Here is a 12,685-nt window from a genome sequence, read left to right on the forward strand (position 1 = left end):
TGCACATGTTAGTGGAGTAAAAGCCCTGAAATAATTAAAATTTTAGTTTTATACTACATGGTGGTAAGCTGTATGCATTTTATACTACATGGCGGTACGCTGTATGCATTATATATTACATGGCGGCACGCAGTATGCATTTTATACTACATGGTGGTATGCTGTATGCATTTTCTGCTAAATGGGGCATGCTGTATGCATTTTATACTACATGGCGGCACACTGTATGCAAATTTACAATACATGGCGGCACGCTGTATGTATTTCGTACTACATGGCGGCAAGCTGTATGTATTTTGTACTACATGGCGATATTCTTTATGCATTTAGTACTACATGGCGGCACAACGTATGCATTTTGTACCACATGGCGGCACCCTGTAGGCATTTTATACTACATGGCGGCACCCTGTATGCATTTTGTACTACATGTCGGCACCCTGTATGCATTTTATGCTTCATGGCAGCACGCTGAATGCATTTTATACTACATGGTGTATGCTGTATGCATTTTATACTACATGGCGGCATGCTGTATGCATTTTGTACTATATAGCGGCACCCTGTATGCATTTTTTACATGGCGGCACCCTGTATGTATTTTATGCTACATGGCGGCACCTTGTATGCATTTTATGCTACATGGGGGCACGCTGAATGCATTTTATGCTACATGGCGGCACGCTGAAAGCATTTTATACTACATGGCGGTACACTGTATGCATTTTATACTACATGGCGGTACACTGTATGCATTTTATACTACATGGCGGCACGCTGTAACTATTTTATACCACAAAATTCATAGTGCCCCTGAATCAGGATGAAAGTGCGTACATGATGGTATGTACGTATATATTTGGGGTGGTGAAAGGCCCTCTTTAATGCTGATATATATTTATCTGAGGTTATTTACTGCTGATATATATATTTATGCTTGTATATTCATTTTTGGTATAGGATAATATGAGCAGTATATTGTTATGTGCTATTTATTCATTGCTGGTAAAAATTAATATGTATTTTTGCTGGAAGGACATATTTTTCTATTAGTGCTATATAATAAACTTGAAAGTGACCCCACAGAGGCCTAAAAGAATCAACTAATTGATATGACCAAGAAGTTTTCAACTGATATGTAACACAAGGTGAATCTTCTTATCTCAGAGGATCCCAGCTCAGGCTGTTTCTATATGCTCCCCAAGATACACAAAGATGGTAATCCAGGAAGGCCTATTATTTCAGGCATTGGCACCTTGACGGAAAGTATCTCAGGTTGGCTGGAAAATCTCCTTAAACCCCTTGTCAGAAGTACTCCCAGCTACATGCAGGACACTACTGACCGTTTAAATAAACTGGTCACCATGGATGTGGAATCTCTATACACGAACACTCCGTGGCTACAGTTTTACAGGAGGGGTGGATTGGGGCAATTTTGCTTTTCTACCTCAGGCTCCAAAATGCCTTTTCCCAGCGATGCTGGGAGACACAGGTGATGGGCGAGACACGATGACTATGTGAAAAGGGCAGAGTTCACAGCGTTCTGCTTCGGCAAAGGACCTGCCGACTGCTAGCAGTACCCAAATAGTACTATGTGCCTTTGCAGTAAAAAACATTTGTGGATTTGTGGGGGGGGGGGGTTTGAACTCCATGTCCACAATTTAATATTCCATGCAATGTACTGAAAAGCTGGAAAAAAATTCCAAATGTGGTAAAACACATTTGCGGCATTTTCTTGTGGGCTTTGTTTACACAAATTTCATTGTATGCTCCAAATAACACATCCCCTTTATTTTTTATGTAGGTTTTATTAGGTTTTTAGTCAATTTAAAAAATGTAAATCTTCCGTACAAAAAAAGTGCCATTTTGCCAAATTCTGAGGCCAATAACTTTTTCATACTTCGGTGTACAGACCTGTGTAAGGTGTAATTTATTACGCACTAACATTTTATTTTCTATCAGCTTGGCACCTATATGAGCCTTTTATTTTTTATTTATATATTTATGGATAAAAAAAATGGTGAAAATGTGGTAATATGGGCACTATTTTCTGTTACGGTGTTCACTGCCGGGAATAATATCTTGTCAATTGGCCCTCCAAGATGGCGGCGGCCACCGGCAGCTCTTTTAGGTGTCGTGGTTCGATGGTGTCAGTGGACAGGTTAACTGTGGCGACCAGTGTCAGCACTGACCGTGACAGTTACAGGCAGGTGTCAGCTGGGTTATACAGCTTACACCTACTGTGTATGGAGAGAGCTAAACCCGTGAGTTCTCTCCATACACCCCCCGCAGCTCCATGATGTTATAGTGCGTTGTGCTACGTGAAGGGGTTAAAAGTCTGCATGTTGAGTTTTTTTGAGGGAGCTTTACACTGACTACTTTATATTGCATCATAGTGGTATATTTATATCAAAAGATATGATAAAATATTTCAGAAAATGTAAGAACTTTTTTGTATATGAATAACTTTTTATAGCGGTATTTTCATGTATGCCACTGGTTGGCATCTACAGAGTGAATCCCTGTTGGGTGTAAGGATACATCAGCTACATCCAGCATCATAACTTGAAGCTGATGAGACCTGGTGCAAAGTGTGTGCCAGGCCGCTGACTGTAATGTGTGGTTTATATATAGTACTAGCCTTCCTATATTGGAAAGTGACACCTAATGGGCCTCCTAAGCCTCTTGGGCCCGGTTGGGACCGCACCCTCTGCACCCCCTCATGTTACACCCCTGGCTACATGGACAGGTGGCATGTAGGCATTCTGTCATGACACTGAATGTAACTGTACATTACTATCTGCCTCCATGTACATTTGCACTAAGGCATCCATCTCTGCAGCAAAATCATTCTCAGTGTGTGGGCTACACATTTTATCCACTTCCCTGCGTGTTTTCTTCACACAGTTCTGTGCTGAACATTTTATAGAGAATCTGTTATTTGCAAATATACTCAAGGGTGTTTTTACACATTGTTTTTTTTACTGTAATATTGTAACCTGCTTTTTTGTTAGCAGTAGGTTAGAGTATTATGCAGGGCACCTCCTAACAAGGGGTTACAGGGGTATTAATGAGGTTTTTTTTTTACCTCTTTATAAGGGAAATACACCTGCCAATACATGCTTTATTTGATTCCTTACACCCTCACGTAGTAATAACATAACCTTATCAAACGAAGTAAAAACTAGTACAGGGGGTAAACTTTCTCTCCTCATAAACCAAACCCAAACCAAAATCTCAGCAGCATAGCACTGCCCCTGCTCTACCTACAGAGCACATAGCAGAGGGGAGCCCCTTCCAGTCAGCTGCACTCCCCAGCATCCCCAACACAGGAGCTCTGTATGAGGCGGCAGCAGTAGCCCCTCCCCCTGTGCGCGCCCCCGCACCCTCCGGTCCTTCGTCCTTCTCATCCTTCTGTGCGCGCTCCCGGAGTCGCTGCTGCTGCTGCTGCTGCTGCGGGCGGCGGGAGACGAGGGAAATTGGAGAGGCCCGGGGCCGGACACACCCGGAGCAGGGAGACAGCCGGGTGAGAAGACATTGCTATATTGGTATATTTTGCTGGTGGTTGGGATATGGTCTGTGTATGACATGTGTATGGAGTGGATGCATCACCGCTATGTACATCAATATTCTTCCCTGGCTCCCCCCACCCATGCATACACATACATGCACAAGGACAGCACAGTGCAGCCATTATATACCTATGTGCACCCTCATTACATCACCCTATAGCAGGGGCCCCGTATACACCACCTGGCTGTATATATACCAGAGGAAAGGATAACTAGGGGCAAGCATGGCACATATGGGGGGAAGGGCAGGCTGCAGCAGGACTACACTGGCACCGCATCTATAGAACATCTCCATACACATCATGGCAAGAACAGGATGTGATGTCTCCCTTACCTGGCAGGATCTGGTGGCATAAGCCCTCACCCTGACCCCAGATTGTGGTCATATTTGCAATCCTCCCATCCTTGCCCTGTTTTCTTGATACATTTTTGGTGTCACCCCCTCCCCCCCCCCCTTCACTGTTGGAGGATTCTTGCATAAATCTGTGCACCCTTTCAAGTAATGGTGTACTCATCTCTCATGTCATCCACCATTTGCAGAGCTCTGGCTCATTCACTGCTTACTCCCGGATATATTCCTAGATAATCTGTGTAAAGTACATATTGCCTTACTTCTTCCTTGTGTTATGTCTCATTCTTCAGTCCATGTTTTTTGTAATAGTCCTAAACATCTTAAAATGTTTGCTTTGTCTGAATTTGATGTTATGTTATATTTAAAGTTATCTGTTGGATTTCTTAAATATCACACCTTAGTACATTAGATGACTGTATAGATTCCTGTGATTAACATACAATACTATCCGGTCCCCCATCCGGCATCGTTTCAATGACACCACCACAGTACCAATAAAAGTAATGGAAGTCTCCCCGTTCTAGAAGAGATCCCAGGGGGACTCCATTGCTTTATTTCCATCTCTGACTGTATCTTACCTACATCAATCTTTCCTTGCATGTCCTTAGTCTACTCTTGAAAGCGTGCCTAATACTTAAGTAGTAAAATATTAACATCACTTCCAATGGTAATAATACAAAGTAAGCATGAACCTATTCAACATTCTGTATTTTATATATAGTTCTATATGTTATAAATGATCTACATTTGAGTCCATCCTCCTATTTAAAAGTATTTAGTTTGGGGCTAGAAAGTGAAATTTCCTGTTTTTCAACAAAGCATTGGATTATCAATGAAGGAAATGGTTGTAAATTGCTTGTTTTTCATTCTTGGTTTAAACTTGATCTATAAAATTGATCTATTTGCATCTCCCTATTGCAAAATAGAACCTGTCAGGTGGTTTTTCTAACCTTGATCATTCCCCATCTTGTGCAGCATCACGTGATAACCTTTCCCATGGTGTTCCTCAATAACCTTTCTGTTGCTGAAATGTCAAGTGATATATCTATATATGTTTTAAAACTTTAGTTCCCCTTGTGCAAATTTAGGCAAGTTTTCCCATCTCACAGTATACATGACGGATGCAGGTCCTTCCTCTGTATGTTTAACTCTATGGGAGCATAGAGCATATAAGGGCACATTACTAAGAACAGTGCAAACTGCACTATGTGCTGTTTTCCTGTGTACAGTGCAAGGTGAGCCAGATTCATGATTTTTGGCGCACGTTCTGCATGAATCTGGCGTCCCCTGCACTGCCCCATTATAGTACACCTTTAACATAGGGCGTGTGACACATTTCTTTCAGACTTTGCGTGATAAATGTGGCGCACAGTCCAACCGTGCATGGGAAAGGCCATTGCAGTGCATTTCAGTCACATGAAGAATAGTGCAGCCACGCCACAGAACGGTTGGGTGCAATGAAAATGTGGCGCGGCCACTTCTTAATTACCTGTGCAAGCAGTTTGTACATAAAAAACGTGCAAACTCCGCCAGAAAACTGGCGCACTTCCATCAGTAAATGTGCCCCATAGTCTCAACTATTGTTGTAGTGGAGCACTCTCCATTCAGTCCTGCTGCAGGAAGGAGTTAAGTGCGGTTTGGGACAGCCGAGGTATAAACTACATCTATATATGACATGTGGATATGTCATAAATAAGTTAAAACCCCTTTAACTAATCACAGGGGTAAGGAGCTGCATTATTTTGCCAGTCATCATACTTATTTTGGCTGGCAATTTAATAGGGCACCAATGCTGACATCTGACAACAAGGAGCATGTCAATTACTCCTCACAGGGGACTTGATTTAGTGCAGTTAACACATGACTTTATTTACTTGCTACAGGTGACATATTCTATATTTTCTATAGTTTAACTGATTGTATTTGTCTAGCACTTACTGCCAGTTTCCAGAGTGGAGCTGTTTTAGTGCATAAAGAAATGGCAGACTTTCAAAGAAAGAAAAAAGACAAAAAAAAATGTAAATTTGTTGAAGGTGCTCAGGCTGACAGCACCTGAGCGCCTCCCAGCACTGCCAGCTTTTAATTTATGTACGTTCCACACTGTATTTGTAACACTTGCTCCTGCTCGAGGAGCTAGGAGCACATCGGAGATTTGGGGATTGAAGAGAGCAGGCTGTGAGTACTCACCAAGCTCCTCAGGTGGCAGCAATTGGTGGCGAACCTATGGTACGGGTACCAGGCGTTTCACTCAGAGACCCAGGACTTTTCACGCTCAATGTTATTAAATAGCAACAAGCCATCACTGACTTGGTGCATAAAGAAATGGTCATGTAAGTGGTAGACATCTACCATCAGTGAAACTATAGATACTCACCAATGCTCCTCTTCATCTTGATCCCAAAGATTGTCTTGTCTTATCTTGACACGCCTGGATCAGCTAGAAAAGAAACTTATAATAAGAAGGGGGAAGTGTTGGGACAAGATGTTCGATGCTCCAGGCAGCTAATTATGCACTACCCCACACTACCGTGAATTCACACCTCCTGCGTAATAGATACCTCCTTCTCCCATGTTGGAGAGGGAGATGAGGTCACGCAAATAGCTTGCATAATTAGCAGCCCTGAGTGCCGGACAGCATCCCCATGCTCCGACCTGTTAATTATAAGTCTCTTTTCTAGGTGATCCAGGCATGTAAAGATTAGCAAAGACAAGGGACGGGATCAAGATGAAGAAGAGCGTAGGCGAGTATCTGTAGTGTAGTTTATTTCTTCCTACTGGTTGATTTCATTTAACTTTTTAGTCTAATCGTTTTTTGGTGGCTACTAAGGAAGTCAATGGCTGGATTGGTGTAACTGCTTACTGTTGTCTGTGGTGTCCTGCCAACTTCAGAATCATCTCAGTAGAGGGAAATCTTTGTATTGTAGCATTCAGGCATGCACTATTCACAACACATTCATCAATTGTTGTTCAGGGTCCATATTTTGGTGAATGAGTTGTGTAGTAATTTACACTAGAATGTTAGATTGTGGCAAAAGGCATTAATGAATTTGTGCATGACCGAAAGGGTTCTTAAATGTCACCACATTCATGAAATAGAACATGGTAGACCAGATTTAACCTCATCTATTTGTGCACCAAAAAATAGTGTTGGGAACCTAGAAGCACAAGAAAAGTGCCAAAAGTGCCAAAAATAAAAAAAGGCGTGAGTATCGGAGAAGGATCAATATTGTGGCACTTACACTTTATAAATATGGCGCACAAGACGCAGCAAGGAAAAATAAACACCCATATCTGTTCTATATAAGTGCCATGATAAATGAGTGGCATCATTTGTGTCGCAAAATTACCAAGAATTCTGCCACTCTTACACCAGAAATATGGAACAAACAAACCTGCGCTGTGTAACTGCATGGATGTGCGTGTAAACTCTCTGTATGTAGAAGCTTTTTATTTTTTTTCCTTCAGATGATAACAGTGACTGAGCTTTCTGCCCTAGGGCTTATTTGTTGGAATCTATACATTGTGACCTTTTGGCAACTTTGATGTTTATAAATCTTAACGATAAATGCCTATATGTTAGAATGTCTTTATTTGATTCAAAATAGCTTTATAGTCTCTGATTATATATTTGTCACAGATTTCGGGAACTCCTTGCTTGTTAAAGGATAATAAGTAACAGAAAATAGGTTGTATATTGTATTCCATATTCTAATATAAATTGACTGCCAATTTATATTAGAATATAAATTGAGACTTACTAGTCTCAAAAGCTTCATATCCATGTTGGATCAACCCAGTACAGTCCTTTCCTTTTCATTCCTCTATTGCCACAAAAACAAAACCAAAGCCTCCTTTCTGTTTCTACTTTAGGGCCTTTGTGCATAAATGATTTTCTTGTCTTGAGTGCTGTCTGATGCACTAGTGTTATGTGCATGTCCAGTGTTCTGCATGGACTGTCACCTCATGCCGAGAAAGTTCTAGCATCTCATCTGAGTTTTGGATGAAATTTGCTTATCCAAGTCAATGGTTGGAATCATTCAAGCATGGTAATTTTTTTGTGAAAATTGAGACTTGATGTAATAATCAAACAAAACTTTGATGACACTAGAACTACAAAAACTGGGAGAGGGATGGAACTATATGGCAATCTGACTAAAATTGTTAAATGAGCCTGAGGGGCTCCAGGCTCCATACTTGTATTTGCATACAGTATTTCATCCTGGTGGTAGATGCCCTTTAACTAACTTAAAATGTCTCATTCTAAACTCCTTTAAGGGTCAATTGACCTGGAATTGGATGTGACAGAGAAGGGACCTGGTTTATCTTATGAATTAAACCCTAACGCCAGTCCAATACCCCCACATCACTATGCTAACACTGAAGAAAATTCTATATTGTGTTAGGACCAACAAAAGTTTAGCTTTCAGAACCAGGTGCTGAAACCAGGACATTTTTTTTAAAACTGGGGCTTTACTTGGCTGGGAACACATTATATATGTTCCCCTTCTGTTATATGCAGAACACACATAACAGTGATCTTATGGTAACATCCCATAGGATCACTGTTAGTGATCTGTATATGTATATATAGACATGCAAAGAGGATGCACATTGCATCTTCTCTGCATGTCTATTAACCCCCTCTGTTCCGGGAATCCTGTTGAAGTCACTCAGCGCTGTATTTGGGGGCAGCTGTCATGGTGACTGATAATATCAGCCCCCTGTCTCTTCAGAATTGGGCTGTCACATTGACAGCTCTATCCAACGGGTAACATTGTGTGCACACTGCCAATGGGGCAGGCAGAGCTTGCTCCCGACTGCTACAGATAGTCATGTGACTGGTGCAGCCTATACTGAGTAGCTGAGCTCCGGTCATGTGACTTACTACTAAGGCGCGTGCTGCAGAAGCGAAGAGACTAGAGCTCTCGGATTGTCAGAGGGAGAGGGAAAAATCTGCATCGGACTATTTTTGTTTTATGGCGCACAGTCGGACTACGCGCCACATTTATCATGTGCTGTCTATGTTAAAGGTGCACCAAAAATAGTTGGCACTCTATCGGAACGCCAAAATTCATGAATCTGGCGCAGCCTGCACACTTCACAGGCAACCTGCACCTAGTGCTGTTTGCACTGTATTTTTTTTTAACTGTGGGTCATTCTGTGTGATTTTTCAATGGTTTTAACTTTGTCGATTAATAAAGAGTTGCTATAACTCCATTTCAGATGTGCACATCTTCTTTCTTTCACCTATGATTGACTATTTCATTGATATGTGTTGCTATATCATATGGATGTAGTAGGACCTATTTTTTATACAGTTGTGATCCTGCGCAAGTTGCGATCCTGCGCAAGTTCCTTGCGCAGACTATAGCTAGTGCGCCACCATGGAGCAGGAACGCTCCATGCTGGGCCACTTTGCCACTGGGCACAGCCTCCTTTACGTCCCTCAGTGTCAACTTGGTGTGGAGGTGGCGTATGGGGAAAATAACCACAGTTACGGTCCTTGTGCCAGGAAATTTGCGACTATTTCATGGCTTGTCCTACATAAAACTAGCGTACAAGCTGTGATAAATCCCCCCCCCCCCCCCCCCAAAGTGTTTGGGAGAGCTCTAAGCCGGGAGACACATGGGACAGCTTGGTTGCAGGTTAGCCACATTGGAATGATTTCATCCACTGCAATTTAGTGAATAGGATTTATACAAAATCCAGTCTACATTCTGCATTTAAAATCTGCAACAGATTTGTTTCTCCCTCCCTTACTACTATAGCTGTGTGCGCTGTATAAATAAAATAATAAATACCCCCTACTCTAGTAAAGTACTAAAGTAAAGCATCCAGAGAGGTCCATCTGTAACTAGGGGGTCATCTGTAAGTTGGGTGTCCTTAAGTTGGTGACCACCTGTACAGTCAATGAGTGATCCGTAAAAAAATGGATCAGACTAGAACATCCTCTTTTATTTAACGAAATGTACACAATCCATTAAAATAACAGCCATGGGTGCTAATCTATTAAAAAGTACGGTTGTGTGCTGCCTGTTAAAACAGTGAGCACAAGTCAGTTTTCAATGATGTAGTTTGTAAAGGTTGAGGTGAGAGCTGTTGATAGTATTCTGAATAAATCAGTCATGTTTCCACAGATCTTGTACTCTTGCTAGACTAAAAATACACCTCAGAGAAGTATTTTTACTCTGCCAGAAAAAAAGAGCATAACCTCTTTTGGTAAGTTCCATTTCTTAAAATTCCATACATAATTAAAACTGTACAGCCCTTTCAAACCACTAAAAGTATTTATGCCATTAGGGGAAGATTTATCATACACCAGCTCCACTGGCTAGCGCTAACCTCTACGCCCCCCTCCAAGCCCACATGGTGTTTGGGAAACAAAGTAGCTGTTATAATCGCAAAGTCTTGCATTGCGCAGAAAACCCCTTTATAGTTTACCTCCGATTCTTGGGCTCTTGTGTCTGGCTAGTGTTATTTATCAGAAAGGTACAGTGCCATTGATAAATTTGCACAAATTTTCACATAATTTTATGAAAAACATAGGAAAACACATCAAATAGTTTTGTTTGCTGTTTATCATGTCTTCTGCTTTATTTTTAAAATGAATTAATGTTCTGAAATATTCAAAAAAAGCCATGCTCCCTTTCCTGTCCAAAATAAATAAGGTCATCACTGATACTTCTTAATTGGGTGCAAATTGGTTATAAAATAGGCGCACCCATAACTAAACCATAAGCAGTTTTGCAAAATGCTTTACTACAGGACCTCTGTTTTCTTACTTTGGACAACCAAACATTGATAGCCTATATGCTGCTCTGAATATTTAACATCTCCTCTATTTTACAATCAAATTAGAGGAGAGGGGAGATATGAAGAAAGGGTAAGCTATGCTTTATTGTATCAACTATATTTGATGCTGCTGCTTTCATCTTTTCCCTCTTTTAGTGCCTTGATCTGATATTAACAGCTTGTTCAGGGTTTTTCTAGCTGGGCAAGCCACAAGAATGACTTATGATATTATATATAGTCCATAACAAGTGGGAGAATAGCAGCTGAGATCCATGAACAGGTCTTAGCTAGTTTTATTGTACAGATAGTTGTTCAATAAAATGGGTTATCTGATTTACTGGTTCTCCCTGGGGCAACCCCTTAGTGTCTGTAAGATATGTCCCTGGATTATGGATGGGGAGCCTGTAGTGGTAGACAGCCTTATCCAGGGATCAGACAGAGGCAACATAGTGCAAAATAACTCATGGTTCTTTATTGGAACAACTGCAGGCAATGGGCCAAATGGTCTTGTTACAGATTCTGGATTACTGGAGTGGTCATGGACAGTGTCCTCAGTGATAGATTCTGTGTCCAGATGTGGATGCTGTAGCTTGTCCTGGGATTAGCTGTGTGTCTGTGCCAATGGTGCACAGACACAGTCTCTGGTCGCTCAGTGTGTATTCTGGAAGATCTTCTCTCTAGGAGAGCCGGGGCCTAAGAGCTGCTCATGTGGTGAGAGCAAGTGCTCAGAAGCAAGGCTCAGGCCTAAGACTTGCCCCTTCCTGTCCAGGCGTTTTGTTAAACCCTGGTCAGGTGGTGGCTCACTGTCCAATCACACTCCAGTTTACATGAAGGAATATAATTGGACAATAACTTTAGAAAACATAACCCTTGCCTGCACAAGCAGTATCTACAGCTACTTATTACCTTAATTGACTGCATTACCCTAAAGGTGAGTTGATCAGACTCCCCTAGAGGGGTCCTACAGATAGAGGGCCTTATTCGCAAGCCCTCCCTTGCCTAGATGTTGGCAGCGGTGTTGCACTGGCATGTGACTGCATTTCATTGCCCTCAGTGGTCCTGTGCTGATCCCTATTGTTAGATCAATCAGGGTTAGCCAGGTTAGCATTGTCAGAGAGGAGGGCTTCTACCGCATCTCCCTGCTTCCATTACTGGATGGAGGACATCAAAAATCATCTTTTTTATAAAAGAATGGTGGCTCTAATCCTATTCATAGCTGATGTGTTTGGGGAATTCACGTGGCTCTTAGTCGTAGCTGTGCTGGATGATCTTCATTTTCTGAAAACTATTGTGGATACTCAGGAGTCCAGCCAGTACATCCGTGCACAGTTGCAGTATTTGGAGGAAGGGGTAAGGCTTTTTTCTTATGACTTTGGACTTACCGTATATACTCGAGCATAAGCCGACCCGAGTATAACCCGAGACCCCTAATTTTACCACCAAAAACTGGGAAAAACGACTGACTCGAGTATAAGCCGAGGGTGGGAATACAGCAAGCCCCTAGTAGTATACAGCAAGCCCCTAGTAGTATACAGCAGCCCCTAGTAGTATACAGCAGCCTGCCCCCACGGCCCTTAAAAAAATAAACTTAAATACTCACCCTCCGATGTCAGCGCGGCTTACCGATGTCCCCGATGTCAGCGCATCCCGTCTTCTTTCTTCTCTGCGGCTCCTCTTCTCTCTTCTTTCTTCCGGCATGGACGCGGCCATGTTTTCTTCTAGCAGGCGCATACTATGACGCATCCGCTGCTGACGTCATAGTATGCGCGGCCCTGAAGAAAACATGGCCACGTCCATCCCGGAAGAAAGAAGAAGAGCCACGGAGAAGAAAGAAGACGGAACCCGCTGACATCGGGGACATCGGTAAGCCGCGCCAACATCAGGGAGCCGCGCTAACATCAGAGGGCGAGTATTTAAGTTTTTTTAATAGACTTGTGTATAAGCCGAGGGGACGTTTTTCAGCACATTT

At 42.2% G+C, this 12,685-nt stretch overlaps 1 protein-coding gene across 4 annotated transcripts in view; it reads left to right on the forward strand.

Annotated features, from left to right (window-relative positions):
- The first annotated feature begins 3,369 nt into the window (after positions 1-3,369).
- NLGN3 (neuroligin 3) overlaps positions 3,370-12,685 on the forward strand; it is a 111,808-nt gene continuing 102,492 nt past the window's right edge. For 3 of the 4 annotated variants that reach the window (XM_072124105.1, XM_072124109.1, XM_072124110.1), the window contains exon 1: positions 3,370-3,526. The gene's annotated coding sequence lies outside the window, so the exon portion shown is untranslated. Of the gene's footprint in view, positions 3,549-12,685 lie in introns of all 4 variants that reach the window. The other variant, XM_072124106.1, reaches the window with a different exon arrangement.

The sequence above is a fragment of the Engystomops pustulosus genome, chromosome 9 (genome assembly GCF_040894005.1).
Source record: "Engystomops pustulosus chromosome 9, aEngPut4.maternal, whole genome shotgun sequence".
In the NCBI taxonomy this organism is placed as follows: Eukaryota; Metazoa; Chordata; class Amphibia; order Anura; family Leptodactylidae; genus Engystomops; species Engystomops pustulosus.